At 33.9% G+C, this 18,208-nt stretch overlaps 1 pseudogene; it reads right to left on the reverse strand.

Annotated features, from left to right (window-relative positions):
• Positions 1-1,887: 1,887 nt before the first annotated feature.
• Positions 1,888-11,731, reverse strand: LOC110639577 (uncharacterized; annotated as a pseudogene).
• Positions 11,732-18,208: the final 6,477 nt, after the last annotated feature.

Below are 18,208 nucleotides of genomic sequence, written 5' to 3' on the forward strand. Positions count from 1 at the left end.
CAATTCTTTTATGTTGTATTTCGATTTGGATTTAAATTTATTAATTTAGATTTGGATCAAACACTAAGCTCAGAAAAAATATGAGTTTAAATTTCAAATAAATTCAGAAAAAATGTAAAGAGTAAAAAAAAAGTAATAATTTGAAGTAATAATATTAATTATGTTATTTGAAATTTTAATTTAATAAAAAAATTTTATTAAATATTTATCTTCATTTTAAATTTAAAAATTTAGAAATTTTTTTAAATCAAACTCTAAATTTCAAATCAATATTTGAAATCTAAACCTTATATATTTTCAATAGGTTAACATTTGTTATTTCCAGATTGATCCTCGGCACTTCAGGGAAGATGGTTGAATCTAGATACGAAGATGACTTGAATTGGACTGAGAGAGAGAGAGAGAGAGAGAGAGAGAGAGAGAGAGAGAGAGAGAGGGGGATGGTATAACTACCATTAAAAAAATTCTCTGCTATGAGCAACTTAAAATTAATTAACTGAAAATAACTTCGATTTTAGATGAAATGACTTTTTAATAATTAAAATTTAAGTTCCCTTTATTTCGTAAAAAATATATTAAAAAAATATTTTCATCACTTTCTAATATTTGAAGCACAGAATCAATAGAAAATATTTTATTAATAAAAAAGAATTAAATCATTTTAAAAAAATGACTTTCTTTTTTTAAATTATTTTTTAAATTTTAATAATTTTATTAAAATATAAAATATTTATACATGCATGATATAAATATTAATTTAATATTATAATTAAATAATAAAAAAATATTTTTATAAAAAATAATTTTCATGAAACAAAATTTTCACAATAAAAATAATTTTATGTGAAACAAAAGGAGATTCTAACCTAAAGACCTTAGGATAATTCAATAAGGTTGGTGTCTGATATTAGATACTACCAAGAGAAGAAATCTCCTTGATGAAGCCCTGGGCCATCTAAACTACCCCTGCCATTGAGCACATAATCTAGTTGACCAAGTATATGATATGCAACTTGAAACAGTAAAACAAGAGAGCTTTATCCATTCTTCTCACGTGCAAGACTGGCCCATTTTGAGAAAGAATCAGCCGAATCAGGCCACACAGTCGCTCGGATAAATCATTCTAGACTATCGCTTCTGCCCTCAAGTTCGAAGATGGTGAATCTCACCAAGTTTTGACACTGAAGCTACAAAGTCGATGTCGAAGGCAAACAGAACTTTCACATTAATTCGAAATTTTCTAAAAACCATATTAAGCTTAGCCAAGAGTCATCCACAAAGTTAGTTCTATAATTTACACAAGGAACAAAGGGATGGTGATCAATCCCTTTGTTCATAAAATCATGGGTAAACATGGTCTAATAATTCTTTGCTCTGATGCCTACTCCACAGATCAATTGGATTTCCCATATCAGCCTCTTGTTGCCATTATTTTTCTTTGGACTTTATGGCCGTGACCATTAATTTCTGACAAACAGCAAGTATAAATTGCTTCTCGCCGAGAACCAGATGAAGCACGTGATTTTCCCTTAATGGAGTTCAAGTGTTGGGTCACCAAGATGACTGCCATCACAATTAGAAGGCAACCAACCAGTGTGCTGAAGAAGAGGGCACCAGGTGTCCTTGTCTGTACAAAGCCATACACTCCATTGGACGTCACAACAATAAGGTCAGTAAGCCCATCATTTGAGAAGTCCTCGCTGATCAGTGCATGAGTGGGTGTCGCAGGAAGGTCAATTAATGTTTGTATGCTTCCTCCGGGAGATATAACTACTGCCTCCTGATCTCCTGCTGCAAGGATCATTTGTTGATTTTCATGCAGTCGCAAAGAAAATGTCTTAAGCGTTGGGACCACCACTCCAACTTCCATCAACCCTGATGGAGAAGGAAGATTTGACCATGCAGCACCTGTTAAGAGATGCCATTCCCAGATGGCATTATGGCCATGTGAGCCGGGAGAGTATGAAGTGACCTGAAAGATGTGGTACCCTAACGAGTCCCTATAACCTCAACGTGCCTGAACTCATATTTCTGCACATATAACAGTTATGAATATAACAGGCAGGTTATAACTAACTGTCGGGATAAAGGTTTTAAATTTCACCAAGTTCAATCTTACTGTACTTACTAAGTCGGTTGACATTAGGATTTTCTTCTATAAATAAATAAAATTAACTAAACTCTGATCCAATTGGATACCCCCATTTAGAGAACAAATTTCTCTACATGGGAATGATCATTTTGAAGTTCATATTGCTTCTTCAGATGCCGTAATAAGAAGAAATTACTAGTCATCATAGGAGTACGCTCCCACTAGAAACAAATTGTCATGAGACCCATACACACCATTACCTCGTTTCTAGAAGAATCACTCCCAGCCTAACTAATAATTTCACACCAGAATAATGTTCCATTCTATAAAACAAACAAATAAAGATAATGGCACTAAACAATTTTCTTGATCAGACTGTAATTTAGCTACAAGAAGAAACTAGTTTCAGATTACAGTACCTCCCCACGATTTGTCAAGAAGACAACATCGCCACTTCCCTTGCGATGCCTATGACCACCACTTCTTGGGATGGGAATAGGTGTTGCTACCTCTAAATAAGATACATCAGACGTATGGCCAAAATTTGTGGAGAACTCTCCATGTTGGAATAAATGGGAAATGATGACATATAGAAGCATTGAAGAGTTGCTCCCGCACTGGTACCGCAGAAGTTGCAACCTCCCAACAAGGTCGCAGCACTTCCATTGATCCACTAACAGTAGTCTGCTCCGCTCCATTTCCCTCAACAGCTCCGCTTCATTTCCTTCAACAGCCTGAAGAGAAGGAATAATGATTATTTTCCAGTTTAACACCCATCTATCTAGCCAACTTTTCCCGCTAAATAATGGTCTCTAGTAAATATTATTTCACAAGTGACGTAAAGAGAGGATGGAAAAGCAAATATAATGAGCCATTAATTAATAATATTATACCCTTTACCCAACATGAATTTGCCTAAAGACCTGGCTCATCCGCACTAGCCAATAAAGTATGACAAAGCCTTTATGCAAACATAAGTTGTGTAGAAAAAGAAGTGCATGAAAAAGTGAAATTTAAACCAGAAATTGCGAAGTGATCATGGGTATAAAAATACTAGGAGCTAGAAACACACACATCCACTTGGTGTTTCTCATGCTGGCTAGTGTTGGAATTACCTTTTTTTTTTTTATAAATTAATGTTGGAATTATCAATCAGTGAAAACAGAATCATTGCACTCAGGGTAGTTCTAGTAAAGTTAGCCATAGGCATAATGAACCACATCAATAACCAGCGACATGGGCATATGGCAGACTGGCATTATGCAACATATGATTGCAAGAAAGTGAATTGCAATAGTTCAGACCAACAAAATTGTGACAAATGAATGCTGCAACAAACAATAAATCAACATTTGTTGATACAGTTCCTGCTGCTAGAAATGAGATAAGCATCAAAATGGAGAGATTCAAGAAACAAACACGCACCTGCACATGATCTAGGACACCATCTCCATTAATATCAGCATGAAGGCCACCTTCTCGGAGATGAAGCTGATGAAATTAATCAGTTTCCATCTGACTTGTTAGAAAATAAATAATAGTAAACTTGACAAATTCATTAATAGCTGTAATGATATTAATGAATGTAGCTCAAATGCTCAATCAAATTTCATGTGTCTGAATTTGTCTATGCACACAGAGAGAGATAAACACCAACAATTAAGCATAGTTTGTATATATAAAATGAAAAAGGCTGCCCATTCTTGCTGTAACAGCACTATCTAGTTATGGCAGTTAAGGTTAACGCTTGAAAAAGAACCTCACTTAGCAGTTGCACATTTGCGAATTAAGATTGCATAAGATACTAAATATTCTTACTGGAACCAAGTCATGGGCTTAATATTTACCTTACAAAGGGTGCGACCAGATGCCAAGTGAACAGCTTCTATCCCTTCTTTTTGATGAGCCACAACAACATTAGGAACCCACCAAAGCTGGGTGTAGTTTGTTATGGTTGGAATATAAGGTAATGGCTGCATCAACAGACAGAGATTGGTTTAAGAAAAGTGTAATGTTTATGAGACAAAAATCCCCAGAAGCAACTTTAGTTATGCCGTTATGGATACTCATACACGTGAATTGTTGCATCACAAAGGCAACATAAAGCAAAAGTAAACTCAGTAGTACAGTTAATAAAGACCTAGTTACCTTTTTTTTTTTTCACAATTAATCAATAGAATGGATGCATATTTAACCAGTTTTATATTACAAGCAATCTCTGGTGAAGAAAATATTCAGCCTACCACTGTAACATTGGATGCTTAAAAATACAATATTCACCTTAGCAATAAGTGATGGAACAGATGGAGTTCCTCAATTCACAAACTTCAGCAACACAACCTCCAATTCCACAATGAAAAGGATTTAATTTTAAAAAGTTCCACTTCAACTAATGACAGCAGAATGCAAAGTTAAAGAGTGACTAATTCAGAAGCATACAAATATGCCTTCCAAAGAATTTATGATGGGAAAGGTAAAATATTTGTAATGGAACACATTTAAGAATTTTTAAGTTGACATCATATTCACAAATACTTATAATTATAAAGACTCGAAAATGAAAAGGTAGTTGAAAGTGAAAAGGATTGTTGTAATTATGTAAATGACCAGATAAACAATTACAAGAGTTAGAATGTGCAATGGACATAAAGACACGTGATGCTACTAAATTGAACATATGCCTGAAAAATTCGTCAAAGATAGAAGAACCTAGACACAGTTCTCTTATATGACTTGCTCTCCCGTCCTCTTTTATATGGTACCACCATAGAACTTCACATATCCACAGAATGAAAAAAATTCAACTTATAGTTGTTTATCAGTAGTACCCACATAATTTGACTTTAAAAGGGGATGAGTTGCTAATAGATGTAAAATATGAATGGAGGCCAAATAAAAAAGGAGGTTTCAGGCCTGAAGCAATAAGCAATCACACACAGAATCACCAATATGTATCTGATCAACAGTTATAATTTATAAACATTCCAAGCGCAGGTTTCATTTCAGATTGAACCTGCACATAACATACTGCATACATCTTCAAGTTAATTCATTTACTGAGTTTCAACTACATTTACACTGAACTGCATATTGAATTACAGATGCAATCTGCATCAGGCCTTACCTTCTTAGATTTTGCTGACGCAGCATAATTTGCTGCTTTTCCAATGATGTTAGAAATTTTATTTGATGAGTCCTTCCCAGGAGGATGATTTTCTTCAGGCTTGTGAAAAGGATAGTTTGTAGTCTTTCTGGGAACTTTTTTCAAACCTTTTCTTTTGTGAGGCCTGAAGTGCGACAACTGCAACCGAGTATCTTCTCTCCTATCCTGATATAAAGATAAATATAAAATGTAATCTGAACAATTCCTAAAGAATATCATAAACAAAATGCATGAAAAAAGAACATCTAATGTACTGACCCTGTGATGCGGCATAACTCTAAGAATTGCTTGCCCAAATTCCCTGCATTCATGCTAAGGTGCAACATTCCTCAGCAGGCATATCTTTAGTAAAGAGAGCCAATAGAAGGGCAGTAACAATTATTTTGGAAATTAAAGATAATGAAACAAAATATCTTAGTAATTTTCTCTTCAAAGCAAATTATTTTGGGTAAAATTTGTTATAAAAACATATTCAGACCAATTTCAACTTGAAACAATAAATCCGAAAGGCTGAGGAAGATGAACTAATGTAATCCAGAAACTTAACAAACACAAAACAGAACTGCTCTAATTGATCATCGATGACTTTTTCATAGGAGATTATAAGAACAAAAACAATTAAAGATGTTAATATCAATAAGAAAGAATGGTGGTTTATTAAGAATTCAGTAATTACAATTCCAAGTAATAAGTTTTTCAAAATGGCTTCAAGGGCCTAACTCTCCAGGATGATGGCTAGTCAGAGCCTGCACATCAAGCTTGTAGTTATGTTCGGGAATTAGCTGGGATGCATGAGAGGATTGTTCTTCTATATTCTAAACAATAAAAATGATGACATATTAATTGAAAAAGGACGATATATTTTCTTATACAAGAACATAGCAATACTAAGGACAAGGAGCTGCATCAATGACACTTTCCTAAACCAAATTACCACTCAAATTGTTTGTAAGTTTACATTAGAAATTGATGATATGTTTCTCTTGGTACAAGAGCATGATGACTCAAAACTTACGATCCCCACTAACCTACCTAAGCTGGCCCTAGGTAGTGTGATTGATGATGATCCTCTTAGTATTCTAAACCATAAAGTATTTCCCATAATTTTTTTTAAAAAAAGGCTTGTTATTTAATTCTTAAAGCAAAACCCATTTCCTCCTTGAAATTTGTCTCTAGTTCACTAAGACTATGCTTCACTATTGAACCCATAGAGTTTGCAATTGTATAGATAATGTGGACTTATGTAATAGCATAATTTTTTTTTCTTTAAAAAATATGTATGTGCACGCATGTGTGTGTGTGTGTGAGAGAGAGAGAGAGAGAGATTTGTTTGGCAGTTTAAAGAACATTTAAAAATCGCACTATTTTTTTTACTCTGGAAATTATTGGGTTAGGAAAATTGAAAAAACAATATCCAAGTCCATAGACATTTTCAAGTTTTGTCCATTGAGCAGGGCAATATTTTGAAAAGTAGGGCAATCTTTTTATATTTCTAAAATCACAGTTACAAATTTCTCTCTCCCTCTTTCTCTTAATTTTAGTTGTTAAATAAGTTCTCAATGTTTTAAATTGGAAAGTTCATGGACTCAATATACAACTAAAGGACTCAATAGAGAAATCTTGAAAAGTAAGGGCTTGAAAATGGGTTCCCATTCTATAACTACAGTTGCATATAGGAACTATATGCATCTTAAAGAAGCTTTGATTGTCAATGTGAAGTTAAATGCAAAGGTAAGAGTACATTTAGGTTCAAATACAATTTCATAGTGCAACACTCAAATTTAGTTACTGTCTAAGTAATGCAACTCAATTTTACAACAGTAGTATAGTTGAAACAGCCGCAAATTACTAAGGCATGAACTGCACATGAAAGAATAAAATTAAGGACTCAAATAGGTCACCTCATTCTTTCTACTCCAACGGAGGACACCAGTTCAACCAGCAAAGCATAAAAGGCAAAATGGCGCAAATTCACAATTCCAGAGTTCACTGAAGTCTACAAAAGATATAAAAAGCACTTTAAGCATCCTAACACCAAAGGGCAGACAAATAAATGATATTAACAATGATCACAATAGAGAAACATGGCATTGAGTAGCTTGAAAAGAAAAAAGAAAAACCATAATTAAAAAAAAAAAATTAGCACATATCAAGAAGCAAAAGTGCATTGTTGCATTACATGTAAGAGGAACAAAATCTTTCCTCATATTTTGCAGAGGCATAATCCAAGAGTTTCCACATGTCAACACAAACAACCGATATCTTCAGAATGACTTAAATCTCCATGCAGTTGAATCAATGGAACATTGTAAACAGAAGAGAAATGTTAGACAGAACCCTGTGGAAGGGAAAGTATCTAGTTGCGGTCATAATTCCCTTCCAAAGTTAAGAGTATACAACCATCTTCAAATATCTGGTTGAGTGATTGTCAAGAATTTAATCTAAAGACAATTTGCAGTGAAGAAAAAATTTTAAAATTTCATGACTTGATGGTTGAATTTATAAGGTGGCAATGCAATCAGTTTATACACAATAATTTGGTGATATGCAAGAGTAAACCTTCACACAATGATAAGGTTGATTCACCACGACTTGGGGGTCTCAAGTCTAAACTTGAAAATAGCCTTCATACTACATGCATCAAACTCTCTCTAGCGCTTGCAATATAAGATGTATAAATGTAAAGACACATTTGAGGTGCAAGGTGCACAGGTTGCTGGCCTCTACCAGGGTCAAGTGGGCACACTTAAATAGGAACATGTTTCATGACACAAGACAAAGAAGGACATGCCTCACAAATCTCTACCACCAACAAGCTCTCTCACTAATAAAGGGTACCACCAATAGAATCCAAATTTTTGTTCCAATAGAATCCAAATTTTTGTTCTAAAAAATCCAATGCCAATGCATTAAGGAGTTGCGAGAAAGTCTGTTGACATTGCCAGAAAATTGTTGAATGTTGCTGAACCACCATGCCTAGATTCTCTAGCTGTCAATCCTTCCATTTCTGGCATCCGTATTCCTAAAAACTCTCTTCCTATCTTGTTTCAGGTCCTCTATATTTCTCTCTCTCTCTCTGTCTCTCTCTCTCTTCCCGTCCCCCCCCTCCTCCTCCTTCCCTTCCCCTGGCATTGGAAAACATCTTAGCTTTGTTCTTGGTCAAGTCTATGTTCCTTTTGTGCTCTTTTTCTTGGCAGTTTGATTGTTGAGTTTAGATTAATGCTTTGTAGATTGTTGCGCCCAGGTTCCAAGACTCCTTTGCGCCTTACTGTAGTTTACATGTTTAATAACTATGGTCTTGTGAAATAAAGCAGCCTTTTTCTTATCATTTTTATAATTGAGTGGTTACTCTAGCAGATGGCAACCAAGTCAACAACCTATTCACAGGTCAACATCGATCCAAGTGTATTTTTTTTGACTTTTTTTTTTAATCTAACAGAAGTTATTTGGTCAAATTACATACAAGGAAGAAGGCCACCCTCAATGCATTTCAACCTTTGTGGAGACAATAGTATAAAGAATTTTTGTTCCTTATCCTTTTAGTCTAACAATTATGAGTTTAGGATTTACATCCAATAAGAAGAACTAAAACTAGCAATTAATTTTTCTGTTTAATTTATTAGATGATAAACTTGTCAACTATTCTCTCCTTCCAAAAGTGTTTTCCACTAAATTGGATGCATCGCTTGTCTCTGTGATCTATAGTTGACTCATTAATGATAGTGATACTATCACTTTCAAAATGGACAAATTTTTTCACTATAATACTTTAAAGTACCATGTTCGTGACGTACATTATGACAACAGAAAGCACTGAAAACCTTTGTTCTTATGCAAATTTCTTTAGTTTTGTATTGGATATGGTCTTCTTTTAATATACCATAGTCACCAACTTAGACTGATACCACCATTAATCAAATGATAATGTAAACTTGTTCATGTAAGATGAAGTGCTTTTTCAAAGCATAAAGACTTTAGTACATTACACTGAATATCATGCTTAGAATTGGAATCTAAACTGGCCCATCCAAAAGGTTCGTAGATGCCAACTGACCTCTAAGACTCATATTTTTAAGTTGAAACTTGCTTCTTTTAAGCCTTGTATTCGCAATCTTAACAAGCTATACTTCTCTACAACGTGTCATCAAATATCACCGACCTTAGAATGTTGCCAATACATTTTACCCAAGTGTAAATATTTGTTGGTATGCTTGACTAATAACAAGTCTAGTTGCAAAATTGCATAAATCCCATATGCATAATAATGAACAACTATAAAGAGAACATCACACATAAGCCCATACACACCTCCTTCTCATTAGCACTTCTTCTATGCTGCTCAGCATTTCTCTCAGCTATCCCAATTTCTTCAAAAGGATCCAAGTACATCTGGAAAAGGTAATTAGAGATACATCCAAGAACATTAAATAAAAAAATATTATTCAGTCCAACCAAAATTATAGCATCTAAATGAAAACGATACAATGCTAACAAGTTAAAATGTTGATAGGAAGTTTGTCTCCTTCAACTTAAATCTGGACACAAACTACAAAAGGAAATGATTATGACCTGATTAGCAAGGGTTGCACCAGAGAATGCACAGAAAATTGGAAAACAGAAATAGCAAGGGTGTGCAATCAGTCAGTTCGGTTCCAAATCAAAATAATCGAAAATTTGAACTGATGAATAATAATAACTGAATTGAAGTATGAGTTGAACCGAACAGAAAATTTTCGGTTCGGTTTAGGCCTATTTTGTTGGGCCTTTTTAATTTCTATATTTTTATTCTTTGGGTCTACTACAGATTCCATAAATTACACATTATACTGCATAAAAGCCCATAAAATAAAAATGGGTCATAAATTGGAAAATCAGTCAGTTTTTTTTTTTTTTTTGTCTTTTGATGTAAATAACTGAACTGAAAAAAAAAAAAAAAGAAACTAACTTTTACAAAATACTAACCGAACCGAACTAACCAAAAACCGAATTAAAACATTCAGTTTCGTTTTCCGATTACAGCCGATTTTTGCTCACCCCTAGCAAGAAGCAATAAGGAAAGCACGTACAAACTCAGGGAACATAGAAAAGAAAATGACAAAGCAAAATGACAAAGCGAGCCTAACAGTAAAACTTGTTTCAGACTTCTACACAGGAAATGCATCATCTGCATCAGACTTCCAGATCCGATTTCTTTGTTATTTTAGGTTCTACCATGTAAAAATTGAATTCTAGTACACAACCATCAATAGCCCAAGTTTTAAGCAATCAAATTGAGCAGTCATGCAACGAATGCCCGTGTCTAAACTCTGAAATTCAATGCTTGAATTGATATGCCCTGCTCCCCAACTGAGCCAAAAAAAACTACCCAATCAACGCTGTAAACAAAGTAGCAATAAGGAAGCATACAAAAAAAGCACAAACGACAGCTTAAAATTACATGAAACATACATGTGGCTGCATTTCCATCCTCCCACCAACAATAACCAATCCTGTATCCCCATGCTTCAATGTGTAATTACTTATGGAGATGGCAATCTCCCAGTGGTGAGCATTATGCGGAAAATCCTCCTGCCCCAAAAAACCAAAGTATTTGTAAACTAGAAAGTATAAATAAGAAAAGCACAACAAAGTTACAAACCAGCAGATTTGATTCACGTAGCTTTTTGAGGTTCTGATCAAAGCACATTACTAACCAACCCGAAGTAACAACCACCAACACCTGCTTCAGTGGTTGGCCCCGTTTCTGTGTGTTATCCATAACACCAGCAGCCATAGCCACTGCCCGCCAGCCAGATGCAACCCGAATTTTGTCAGGCAATGGTGAGACCTCCGCAAGCACTCTGGCTTCACTAAACCCTTCGTCCACCCGCCTAGGATGGGGCTCCAAAACTTAACACATGCACAATTACATCACCCAGTCAAACCTACCAAAACCGATTAAACGATAATTTAGGGGAGGGAGGTTTTAGCATCATCAGTAGCGACAAGAACTTCTTTCTTTCCCTCCCTCCCCGTTTAGATCGGCGACAACAGGCGGCGGAAGACGATCAGCTTCGTATTTAATAGGGTAATCATCGGATAGATGAAACCACGCCTCTCTAGACCAGAAATCACCCGCATGCTATAAAAGAAGAAATAATTGCAACTAAAAACACTTATCATCATAAAAAAATTGTTGGAATAAGCATCAAATATAAATAATTAGAAAATAAAATTTGAAAGGAATTTGTGATTACCTGAAGAGAAAAGAAGATAGTGAAAGCGGAGAGCATGAGAATAGCCAAATCTCGCTTCCTCATGTTTGCTTTCCGATCACTTTCTCAACATTCGATGTTTTCAGTCACACCGGCGATTAACAACCAGTCTACCGTCTCCATGCTCAGGTACAAACCATCCTCATTCTACCACACGATGTGAGCGACATGTCGTTGGCCCCGAAGAGTTTTTTTTATTAAAAAAAAAAAGAGCCTTCTAAACGACGTCGTTGAATTCTGCCTTCATTTTAAAGTCGCTAGACTTTTTATAAGGAATAATGCGATAGAGCTTTAGAAGTAATTATTATTTAATTTGAATCGAATTACTAAATAACTTATCTTATTTTTTAATAAAATATATTAAATTCTATGCAAATTGTTTTATCAAATTGGTTAGATTGTATTTTTATTTCCCAAATTAAAAGTTACTTTTTATAATTAATGTCTAGTAAATTATATATTTATTTATAATTATTTTTATTTAAAAATTAAAAATTCAATTGAAAATATTTATTAGCGTTTAACTAAAATTTAAAATTACAATAAAAGGCACAAATTATTTATTTTTTATTTTTTTCTTTACTCCTTTTGATTTCTTTGCCCTACTCTCCTTTCCTTTTGTGATTTTTCTCGTTTTTCTTTTTTAAATTTTCTGTATTTTTTTTAATAATTCTTATGTTTAGTGGATTTGTAACACTCTAAATTTTTAAATAATTATTATATATATAAATTATAATATTTTAATATATTAAATAATATAATATTTAATTTAAATTTTTTAGGTTTTATTTTATTTTTTTGAGACAATTAATTTTGATGATTTTTAAAAATTAATTTAAAAATCACGTGACAAGTTTAAAAATATATTTAGACTTCATAAATTTTTTTGAGTTTTTTGTAATTTTTTTTGAATTTCGGCCCTCGTTTTAGATTTCAGGGCAGAGCAAAATCAAATTTTAGGCATCTTGAACCGAATCGACTGAATTAAACCCAATTGTATCAAACTGGCCTTCTTTTTCCCCTCCCTCTTCTTTCTCACGCTAACCTCTCCCTTACTTCTCCCACACGCCGGCCACTCCTTCCCCCCACCTTCCACACATGTTGGAGCACCTTCGGCCACCTTGTAACGCTCTAAATTTTTAATATAATTATTTTATATGTAAATATTAATATTTTATTATATTAAATATTTTGAAAATTTATTTAAAATTTTTTGAATTTTTAATATCGAGTTTGATTTTTCAAAAATAATAAACTTTATCATTTTTAAAAATAAATTTAAAGATCACGTGGCAAAATTAAAAATATATTTAGACTCCCAAAATTTTTCTGATTTTTTTGTAATTTTTTTAAAATTGTCAGCCCTCATTTTCGGTCCTAGGGTAGAGTAAAAATTCAATTTTAAGTATCTCAAATCGAACCGATCAAATCAAATCGGATCAAATCTGACTGATCGAGTCGAATCGATTCACCTTCTTTTTCTTCCCTTCTACTCGCACGCCCGACACCCCTTTTTCCTCTCTCATTTTCTCTCTCCTCTCTCCTCTCCTTGCCGGCCAACTGTCGCCCCTCCCTTCCCCAATCACCAGCACACCTCCCCTAAGCCTCTGGCCAACGTCCTAGGTGGCCTAACAATAACCCCAAAGTCCTCCCTTTAGCGTGCGTAACTTTTCAACTTCCAAGGCCAAATCCAGCCGATCCAGCCCCCAATCGAACCGAGTCTTATCCCAAACACTTTCTACTCCTCGAGAGCTTTCCATAGACACCAAGATCACAAATTTTTATCAATCGAATTGTCTAAATTTAGCCAAGGAAGTTTTAGCCCATTTTGATTTTTGAGCTAAATTTCTCTCAAACTGGGAACCTCACGAAAATTCTGAGAGTACCAGCGTACTCCACTTGATGAGAGCTTCGTGATAATATAAATTTCAAAATTTTTCGATACTGAAAATCTGTGGGTCCCACAGACTTCACAATATTTTTTTTAGTTTTAAACGAGCTTATTTATTTTTATAAAAATTGTATTCTAACCCCTGATAATATGGGCTTCACGTTGGTGCCTTCGTTTCGTGAAAATTCGATCAGTGCCCGGATCTATAATTTCGAGTCAGACAAACAAACTGCCAAAGTCATTTTAGAATCGGATTGGAATTGTGGTCCTCACCACCATTTCAAGATGCCCTCAACGTGTTACAAGCATCAGAATTAGCATAGGTAAACCAGAACCTTATGTTTTTTCATTTATCTAATGCCGAGTTTAAAATAAAAATCCATAAAATATTCGTAGGTAGCTAGAGAATTATAATTCCTTTTGCATTAGCTTTATAATATTGTTAAGGACCCCGGGGCAAAATTTTAGAAATTTTAGAGCTCATTTGAATGATTTTTATAAAATGTTAGTTTTAATGACTAAAACGTAATTTTTCAACTTTGTGAGTATTGCCTATTTTGGAGGGCCTAGGAGTGGTTATATGATGTTGATGGGATATGAATTGAGGTGTATGAATTAAAAGTGTTTTTTGAGCTCTTGTACAGGTTGGTAGGTCTTAGGTACCGGGAAAACTTTGCCTAATTTTCTCCAAAACCTAGGCTGTCTTTGACTCTTTCAAAGTTTTATTTTAAGTAAATATTGATCAGTTTGTAATGTAATTATTTAGGTGCACCGGGTCAGCCTTCTTTCTCCTCCCAGCCACCACATTGACTTATAAAGTACTGTGAGTAGATTGATTTTACTTATAATTTTAATATTATTATGTATTCAAAGCATATTCATGGATTATTTATAGATATATGTACATAGTTTATTGACTAGGCATGCCTTGTATTGCATTTGTATTTGATGACATTGTTGTGGTTGTTGCTTTATGGTGATCTAGAGCTGCGTGTGTGAGTTGATGTGTATGTGGTGTGTATATGGATATAGGTAGGACGGGTAGACGCAGTTGAAACTTGACTCGCCGAGACCTGATCCTTATTATGGATAAGTCAGGGTAGGCATGGCTTGAGTTGATCTCGCTGGCCCCTTCACTTGGATATTAAGAGAAAGTTCGGCTTTGAGTTGATCTCACTGGCAGATGTTGGAACTAAGAGAGCTATATAGGGGATCAACTCCCATATATATATGCGTGAGTATGTATTTGACACACGGCTGTGTGAGTGCTCTAAATTGCCTTTGGCGTAATTATGACTTGACTTATTTGAATTGTGTGAAGATGTTGCATTTCATTCTTAGGGATGCAGTAGACTTAGATGATTATAGAAATTGTATGTAAAATCAATATATTACTCTATGAGTCGAATTTCACTCCTGTTCACCATTTTTTTCAGGCTACAGGAGGGCTTTTCTTTGTGACTTATATGCTTTCTTCCTCACAGGTCTACTAGTCATTGTATTTATATTTATGTTATGTTATTGATTTAAACTTTAGAACTCCGTACATGGTATAAATATTTTATTGATTTGGGGCTATAAAAAATTATTAATTGAGGTTGTAAACTTAATATTATGCATGTATGGTTGAATAGGATAGACATATATTTTGAATGAGGGAGCTGAGATCCCATTTGATTAAACTGATTAATTGTGGGTTGTGAGAGTGAGCAGAGCTCCTCATATATATATATATATATATATATATATATATATATATATATATATATATATATATATTGTGATCACAGGTCGGGCGAGCTAAAAAACTTCCTGTTGGATAGTCCAGTTTATAGCCAGACTCTGTTCGGTTGATTTCTTGAATATGGGCTTGATATGGGCTTTAAGATTGGGCTGGAAAATAGTTAGGCTTATTATGGGTTTTGGGAGCCTTATGTTGACCTAAGTTCTAGTGCTAGTCCGGCCCAAAATTTGGGTCGTGAGACACCTTTCCCTGCCGCCGTCGCCCCTCCAGCAGGTCGGAAAAGAACCCCAAAATCTCCCCCTTTAAATTGTGTTGCTTCACCGTCTTGGGCTAATTTCGACCGATCCGGCCACTAATCGAATCGAGTCTAGTTTCCTTCATGTTCTACTCCTTGAGAGCTTTCCATAGACACCCATTTCACTAATTTTCATTAAGCGGTTTGTGCAAATCAAGCCCAAAAAAGTTATAGCTTATTTTGGCTTTTGTGCTAGATTTCTTCTAAATCGTAAGCCCCACTGAGATTCCGAGACCACCAGCACGCTCCTTCCGTCGAGAGTTTCACAACGACACCAATTTCTAATTTTTCTGGCATCGAAAATCTAGTGAGTCCCATGAGCTTAGCAGTGATTTTTTTGGGTATTTAATGGGACTTTTTAATTAAATAAAAATTATATTCTAATTTCAAGTATTGTGAGCTTCGCGTAGATGTTCTCGTTTCGAGGAAATTCTATCGACGACCAGAATTGCATTTTCGAACTAGACAGGAGGGCTATTGGACCCACTTCAAAAGTGAGTCAATATTACAGCATTTTTCACTATTTTTAGATGCTCCGAATGCATTTTAAGTGTCAGAATTGGAGTAGGTAAACTCGATCTCCTAATTGTTTTTTTGGCCTAATGCTAGGTTTAGAATAAAATTCATAAAATTTTCATAGGTAGTCAGAAAATTATAATTCATTTTGCAAAAATATAATACCATTGTTAAGGACTGCGGGGCATGTTTATAGAATTTTTGAGGTTAGTTTGGTTGGTTTTTGCAAAATGTTAGTTTAAGCTCTATAGTTGAATTATGTAGTTATTTAAATTTTGTTTGATTTAGTGGGCCCGGGAGTGGCAATATGATATTGTTGTGATATGGGCCTGAGGCCATTGGATTTAGAAGTGTTGTTTGAGTTGCCTTGCAGGTTAGATAAGTCCTAAATACATGGAAAATTATACCGGATTTTCGGCATAAATTTAAGATGTCTTTAACTCTTTAAATTATTGTTTTGTTTTAATATTGATAGATTTATGAATATAATTGTTTAAATGATCTGAGTCAAGCTTCTTTCTCTGCCTAGCCACCACAGTGATCTTTGATTGTTTTGTGAGTAGATATTAATTTTATTTATAATTTTAATACTATTATAAGTTCAAGACATACTCATGCATTCACTTATAAATATTAGATGTATAGTTAAATGCTAGGCATGCCCTTATGTTGCATATCTTATTGATGAAATTGTTATGGATGTCGTATAAAGGTAATTTGGAGCTGTGTATGTGCGTTAGCATGCGTGAGGTGTGGATATGGATATGGGTAGAACAGATAGTTGCGGCTAGAACTTGACTCGTTAGGACTCAATCCTTATACATGAATAAGTTCGGGTGAGTACGACTTTGAATTAATCTCGTTGACCCCCACACTTGGATTATTAAGCGAAATTTCGACTTGAGTTGACCTTGCTAGCAGGTGTTGGAATTAAGAGAGCTATATAAGGGATCAACTCCCATATGTATATATATTGATGTGACACACAAGTGTGTGTGTGCTCCAAATTATATTTTGTGTGAATATTGCTTGAATTATTTGATATTATGTGACAATTCTACATCTCATATCTAGGCAATGCATTAGTTCTAGATAGTTATAGAAATTATATTTAAAATCAATATTTTACTCTATGAGTTGAACACTCACCCCTGTTTAACTATTTTTCCTCAGATGATAGGTGGACCTTTTGAGAATAACCTACTTTCTTTTTCGTAGGTTTACTAGAAGAAGTTTAATTGTGTTTTTATTTTCTTGATTCATATTATAGAACCCCGTATGTACCAGTAATATATTAATCTTATCTGTAATTGTAATAGCTTAATCTTTTAGTGTTGTAAACTTATTATGTGGATATGTTTGGATGCATGAGTTGATTATTTATTTGTATGCGAGAGTTGAGCTTCCATTTAATTATTTATCTGCTTTGAGGAATATGAGGGTGAGTTGAGCTCCCCAGATTATGATATTTTTGTGTTTATGAGTGAGTTAATGCTTCCCATTGGATAGTCTAATTTATAGCTGGATTCTGTCCATTTGATTTCTTGAAATTGAACTATATTTATGAGCTTTATGGTTTGACTAGGAATAGTTAAGCTTATTACGGGTTTTGGAGACATTATACTGACCCAAGTACTAATGTTGGTTCGGCTCAGAAATCGGGTCGTGACAGTTTTGTGTTTTCCAATAATTTTTTTTAATTACCAGTAATTAATTTATCATATTAGACTCTATAAAAACTATGAAATATTAATCATAAATTATTATCAAGTGGAATGCACTTCTCGTCAATTAGTTAAATAAAATATTCTATAACTACAATTAAACTCTTCAAATTAAAATTATTATTATTTTTTTATAAGTGATTTATATTGAATTTAATGTATGAAAATATTTGTATTTTAAATTTATATTATATTTTCAATTAATGAAATAAATTTTCTAAAAAAAAAAACAACTGAAACAAATTATTTTTATCTTAATTCAGTTGCCATGGTTTCTTAGTGATAAATTGATTTGATTTCATTGAATTATTAAAGCTAATCAATTCAGTTTTAACAATTTCTATTTGAACAAATCAAACCAACCAATTGCTGTTCTAAATAATCGAAACCAATGAAAGAACAAACAAGCAAGAAAAAGAGAGGAGAATCATGTTAAGCCAGCTCCCTTATATATATAAATATATATTTTAAAATGTTTTTTTATCCTATTTATTTTTTTATAAATTTTGTTAAAAGTTTAAATTAATTC

Source organism: Hevea brasiliensis, chromosome 9 (genome assembly GCF_030052815.1).
Source record: "Hevea brasiliensis isolate MT/VB/25A 57/8 chromosome 9, ASM3005281v1, whole genome shotgun sequence".
NCBI classification, from domain to species: domain Eukaryota; kingdom Viridiplantae; phylum Streptophyta; class Magnoliopsida; order Malpighiales; family Euphorbiaceae; genus Hevea; species Hevea brasiliensis.